Source organism: Balaenoptera borealis (assembly GCF_965194805.1).
Source record: "Balaenoptera borealis genome assembly, chromosome: 3".
NCBI classification, from domain to species: Eukaryota; Metazoa; Chordata; class Mammalia; order Artiodactyla; family Balaenopteridae; genus Balaenoptera; species Balaenoptera borealis.
In genome coordinates, this window is record NC_138866.1 from 1,870,946 (window position 1) to 1,877,397 (window position 6,452).

At 52.1% G+C, this 6,452-nt stretch overlaps 1 pseudogene across 1 annotated transcript; it reads left to right on the plus strand.

Annotated features, from left to right (window-relative positions):
* Positions 1 to 211: 211 nt before the first annotated feature.
* On the plus strand, positions 212 to 3,017 carry LOC309627052 (ras-related protein Rap-2a pseudogene; annotated as a pseudogene). Its single transcript has one exon. The product of its transcript is annotated as a ras-related protein Rap-2a pseudogene (transcript).
* Positions 3,018 to 6,452: the final 3,435 nt, after the last annotated feature.

Consider the following 6,452-nt stretch of genomic DNA (forward strand, 5'->3'; position numbering starts at 1 on the left):
AACCTTTATCTCTGAGTCTGTGCTGCCAGGGGGCCAGGAAATTCCAGCTCGGTCAGTTTTGCGGCCCTGCTCCCTCAGGGCTGCACCGGAATGAGGGAGATTCAGTGGTACCCCAAGCCTAGAGACAGGGACAGTGCGGATATCTCATCTCCACTTCCAACCCAGGCCTGCAGGCCCCCTGAAGTCCTAAGGCACCTGTTAGTGCCTGAAACAGACAGTGGGCGGAGTTTACTCAGGTGGACAATCCCAGAATTTCTGTCCAGCCCCCTCTGTCCCTACACAGCCTTTCTGCTCCGACATCAAGGAATAGCAAGAAGGTTGTGTAGCTGGAGAATAGAAGCTTGAGAGAGACTGGGGCACGGGAGTCAGACCTGGCGGAGCCCCTGTATAAGTAGGGTGATAAGACCCGTTTCCCGGGGCTTTTCGGTTTTTGCCTGCCGCTGGGTGAATGGGTTCATGCTTTCATTGTCCGGGTTGGGTTGGAGTTATGCGGTCACTCTACTCTTAGATCAGGAGGGCCCAATAGAAAGCCAGGGAGGGTTTAAGTGGGGGAGTGAAATGTGATGTACATTTTATCAAGTTCCCCTGTGCTCTGCTCAGTGACAAGAGGGCGCTGGCGGGGGCCAGAGTGAAGGCAGGGGCACGAGGGGCACAGAATGGGTGCCAGGAGCGAGTAACTCGGGACCCTCGGTTGAAGCTCCCTCACCGGTTCCCCCTTCCGTGGGGTCCTCCCGGCCAGGAGAGGGGCCCCGGCGGCGCAGCCCCACCAGGCCTGACCTTGAGCGAGGCCAGTCTGGCTTCCGGCCACGAGACTGGATCTGAAATGGTGGAGAAATGCTGGTATTTCCCGGCTGACGTGGAAGGGATCAGGTTACCTTCTGGTCCCGCGGGCGGAGCGGGCTCTCCTAGGAACCGGTGGCAGGGAGCAGGGAGTGAGGGAGGGGCCCCAGCCGGCAGGCCGACGGGGTACTGGGGAAAGGCGGAGAGCGGCCTGGCAGCTCGGGACCGACGGGAGAGGGAGGCCGGGACGTGGAGCTGGTGGGTGGGAGGCCGGCGCCAGACCGCCCGGGCCGGGGGCGGGGCAGACGCTGCGCCGGGCGCTGGAACCAGGGGCCGGAGAGGGGGGCGCGGGGCCCCGTCCAGAAGGCGGGGCGGGTGACCTCTGAGCCGCAGGGAGCAGATCGGGGCCGGGCGAGGGCAGGTCTGGGCGCGACGGAGGACGCCCACCCCGGCCCCGACGCCGGAGCCAGCGCGCCAGGCCCCCCGGGGTCCCCACCCCTCCGCTCTCGTCCCCGCCCCTCTCCCCACTGCTTCTCCCTCCCCGCCCCTGCCCCCACGCCCCCCGCGGCCCCGGCGGCCGGGCCCCCGCCTCCGCGCGCCATTCCTCCGGCTGCGCGTCCCGCCGGCCGCGCCTGGGCCATGGCGGGCCTGGGGCCGCGACCCGCCAAGGGCTACCGGGTGGTGCTGCTCGGCAGCGTGGCCGTGGGCAAGACGGCGCTCGCCACGCAGTTCGCCTGCGGCAGCTTCCCCGAGCAGTGTGAGCCGTCGGTGGAGGAGCTCTTCAGCAAGGTGATCGAGGTGAACGCGGCGCCCGCCCTGCTGGAGATCGTGGACACGGTGGGTGCCGAGCACCTGGTCACCCTCAAGGACCTGTACATCAAGAACAGCGACGGCTTCGTGGTGCTCTACAGCGTGTGCAGCGAGGCCTCGTTCGAGGCGGTGCGGCCGCTGCGGGAGCGCATGGGCCGGCTGCGGGGGCCCAAGGCCGTGCCGCTGGTGCTCGTGGGCACCAAGGCCGACCTGGACGCCCAGCGCCAGGTGCTGACGGCGCGGGGCCGCGCGCTGGCCCGCGAGTGGCGGTGCCCGTTCCTGGAGGTCACGGCCAAGAGCAAACTCATGGTGGACCAGGTGTTCACGCAGGTGGTGCGCGAGATGGAGGCCCTGGCCCCGCCCGAGGAAGAGGTTCCGGCCATCCCCACCAACGCGCAGGAGACGTGGCCATCGGAAAGGTTCATCGGCTGATGTGCAAACGGTTCATGATTCCTGTATTCATCGCTTTTCTTGATTTCTGAAGCTCACTTTACTCCTCTGCCTTTTCGAAGAAAGTTATCCAGCTGTAAACAAGTGGTTGCTTCTATATATTGACTCAGATCGGTGCTTCAGACTGTCCAGAGCTTCTTAAATATTTTGTCGAAAACTTTGTTTACCTCTGACAGTACTGGAAGAAGAAATTAAAAATCGATTTTTTTTTTCTTGTATGGAGAGAGTATTACCCTTTTCTTCGAGTGGGATTTGTTGCAGGATTCTTTTTTTTTTTTGGTCATAATTAACACCTTCAAATGTCATCTGACATTTGACATTGATTGAGGAACATGACCTAAATCGAAGCTTTTCAATCCATGAGGCTTTCATGTGTTCCCCTCTCAATACAGCCTTGAATTGCAGTAGTAATATTTTCCTCTCTGCGTATTTCTAAATATAGTTATGACATACATAGCATTGGTTTGAAAGGGATATTGTATACCCTGGGAGGGGAAAAATCAACTGTGTACTCAGGCAGAGATAGTTCAGCTCTGCCTTCAGTTTTGTAATTGACATCTAGTCGATTTCTGCATCTGTAAATTAAGTGAAAATAAAATGACTCTAGAAGTTGATAGTTTTTAATATTTGTCTTTCTAGAACCTAAAGCTACAATTCCTAAAGTTTCCATACACCATATCTTTGCTTTTCAGTTATTTTTCCGGACAAGTTAGTTGCTAGGGTGAAAATGGCACCACATCTGTTTGTGTTTTGGCAGAGGTGCTTTCTGCAGCTAGTGTTTTTTTCCTTGTCACTTGCCAGAGTCGGATATGTTGTCTGAATACCTGCCTAGTTTAACAGTGACAGGGGTACTGAAGTAGAAGCAAAACGTGAAGAATCTTTTTGCATAGTTTTCACGTAACGATAGAAGAGACTTTTCTTGTACTGGTTTAAAAATATTATTGTTTTATAATATTAAAAACTGGTCTTTGATATGAGTTGCTTGTGTTTATTTGCACAAGTTAACAATTTTACCTCAGCTGTTGCAACAAAATTTTCAAATTTAGGAACCTAACTTAGCCATTTGAGCAAACTTCTAAAAATAATAAACAAGAAAGCTCCGTGCCTGTGATCTGAAATAATTTTATTAAAGGAAAGTTATCTATAAAGTGATGGTTGTACAAGGCTCTGGGAGTTTTATTTATATTGTATATGATGTTTGACTAGAAGAATGGATTTTAACACAAAAAATATATTTTAGAACCTAACAGTGCCTGAGAGCCAGTCCGCCCCACAGGAGAGGGCTAGGCTGGGACCTCCCCTGTCTTTTATCCCTTTCTCTTTCCCCTGGATGTTGGGGGCCGGGGCAGTTGGGGTGCTTACTTTTGAAGCCTTGAAACCCAGCTAAGTCACTACTCTCTGACCCTCTGTCTCCTGGGGTCACTCCTCCTGGCAGTATTACCTCACACCCTTTTCCGGAACCATCATTTCTCCAAGGGGACAGTTCAAACACAGGGAGGAGGGGAGGGGGCGGTGGGGTGGTGGGCAGGCAGGAAGCATCTCCTGGCCTCAGCTTTGTCCAAAGCTGCCCCCTCCTCCTGCAGAAGCAGAGGTTATAGAGCCAAGACTGTTCCCTGACTGGGTGTGGGCGGTGCAGAGAAAGCAGGGGGGGGGGCTGGGGTGGGCGGGTGAACAGCAGCCCCTTCCCAGCCCTGAGAGCTGGGCCCCCAGGACTGCCAGCTGGCGGCTCCCCTCGCCCTGCCTGCCCTGCCTTTCTGACTCTACCTGCCTATGCTGAGGCCTCCGGGGAGGTTCTGTGTCCCTGGATCCCAGGCCCTCTGCATGTCAGGCCTGATCCAGGAAAAAATACACAAATAGCCATTTCTTCCTTTAAATTACTAGAACCATCTCAGACTACCACTCAGATCCAAGTGTCGGCTTAGAGCCCAGGGGTGTTCCTGACTGACTGGTCAACGCAGGAATGATCAGCCTCACGTGATCAGCTCCTGTGACCTCAAGAATATGTATGAAGCAGCTTTCTGGGTGTAATATGCTCACACACACACACACACACACATAAAATTAAAGACCCAGATACTAATTTTCTTTCTCTTCCTGCATTTCTAATTTCTAACTTATGCATGTTATTTACAAGTTTCCTGCAGTCCCTCTGGCCTCAACTGAGGCCTAAATAACTCTACGGTGAATTTGCAAGTGGCCGATATGAACAGTTGTCAGGGTACCATGTTACCCGGAAGCACTGTGCCCAGGTGGAGGGACCCATGAAACTGTGGCAGCCAACCTGATAGCTCGAAAGCGGTGTTCAAATCACAAGCCCTTTGTTTAGCACTGGGGAATGTGAAACTGGTTTCCAAAGAGTGTGGAACATTCACTTACCCACAAGCAGGGTGAGTGCTTCTGATTCTCCAAATGCCCTGCAACTCAGGGCACGGACAGATCTTTTTCTTGCCAGTGTGTTATGGTTCAGTTTGTATTATTCAGATTGCTGGTAATGCTGAGAATTTTTTTTTTTGGCCTTGCCACGTGCCTTGCGGGATCTCAGTTCCCTGACCAGGGAACGAACCCAGGCCATGGCAGTGAAACTGCCGAGTCCTAACCACTGGACCACCAGAGAACTGGTGACACTGAGAGTTCTTTTGGAGGTTTTTAAATGACATTTGAGTTCCTCTTCTGTAAAATGCCCGCTCTTTTTGCCCGCTTTTAAAATTGTGTGATCCGTCCTTTTCTTCTTGGTTCTTGGCCTCTGAGATGCCCCCAGTGATCCCCACCTCCTGGTACTCATGCCTTTGTGTGGTTCCCTCCCCTCGAGTCTGGGCAGGACCTAGTGACTCTCTTCTAAGGAATATAACATAACAAGAGTGATGGGGTGTCACTTCCAAGATTATGTTCCACCCCTGCGCAAGGATGACAGGCAAATTTGTGAAGCGTTCTATATGTTTTAGTCTTGGAAATATTAAATATGATAGGTAAAGTAAAACTTTTAAAAAACTCTAAAAAAAAAAAGATCATGTTCCAGAAACACTGATTTCTATCTTGCTCACCCACTCTGTCTCTTTCTCAGAGCCCTCATTCGGGGAAAAGCAAGCTGGCCCGTTGTGACTAGCTCAGTGGAGAGCGCCTTGTAGCAAGGAACTGATGTCTGCAGCCGGCAGCCAGAGAGGATGTGACACCCACTGACAGCCTCACGAGGGAGCTCGGGAGGGGGATGTTTTCCCATTTGAGCCTTGAGATGACGGCCACCCAGCTGACCCTTTGCTGCGGCCTGCGGGAGACCTTGAGCCGAGGGCGCAGCTGAGCCACAGAAACTGAGATGATGAATGTTCATTGTTGTACACCACTGCGTTTTAAGGTAATTTGTTATGCAGCAATAGAGAACTAATATAGCTTTTTGGTATCTGGAAATGGGGTGCTGACACACAAATACCTAAAAGTGCAGGACTGGCTTTGGAACCAGGCGGGCAGAGGCCAGAAGGATTCTGAGGAGCATTAGATAAATGCTAAATAACCATGGACAGACCATCAGTGGAAAGCTGGACTTTGATGAGGCTGTCAGCGAGGGTTCAAAAGGAGGCGAAGAACAGGGGTTCCTGTTATGTAATGGCACAAAGCTTAGCAGCTGTGTGTCAAATCTGTAGTTAAATGGAGAGCCCAAAAGGTGCCCATTGTTTTTTGTTTTTGTTTTTTTTAATAGGGCTTTATTTATTATTTATTTATTTTTTAATCTTTGGCTGCGTTGGGTCTTTGTTGCTGCACGCAGGCTTTCTCTAGTTGCGGCGAGCGGGCTTCTCATTGTGGTGGCTTCTCTTGTTGTGGAGCATGGGCTCTAGGGACACAGGCTTCAGTAGCTGTGGCACATGGGTTCAGTAGTTGTGGCTCAGTAGCTGTGGCACATGGCTCAGTAGTTGTGGGCTCTAGAGCGCAGGCTCAGTAGTTGTGGCGCATGGGCTTTAGTTGCTCCACGGCATGTGGGATCTTCCTGGACCAGGGCTCGAACCCATGTCCCCTGCATTGGCAGGTGGATTCTTAACCACTGCGCCACCAGGGAAGTCCCTTGTTTGTTTGTTTGTTTGTTTTCTGGCTGCGCCACGTGGCTTGCAGGATCTTAGTTCCCTGACCGGGCTCTAGCAGTGAAAGTGCTGAGTCCTAACCACTCAACCACCATGGAATTTCCCAAAAGGTGCCCATTGAAATTCATGATCTAGATGGTAGATTTCCAAGCAAAGTGCAGAAGTTGCTGTCTGGTTTCTTCTTGCTGCTTATTGTAAAATGTGAGAAGAAAGAAATAAGAAAGAAAGAAATTGAGAGAACTGGTAAACAAAAAGGAACAAGTACTTGATGGTTTTGAGAATTACCAGTTTCTCCAAATGGCAAAAGGGGCTAAAATTAAGAAATGACTTCCAAGTGGATTTCAA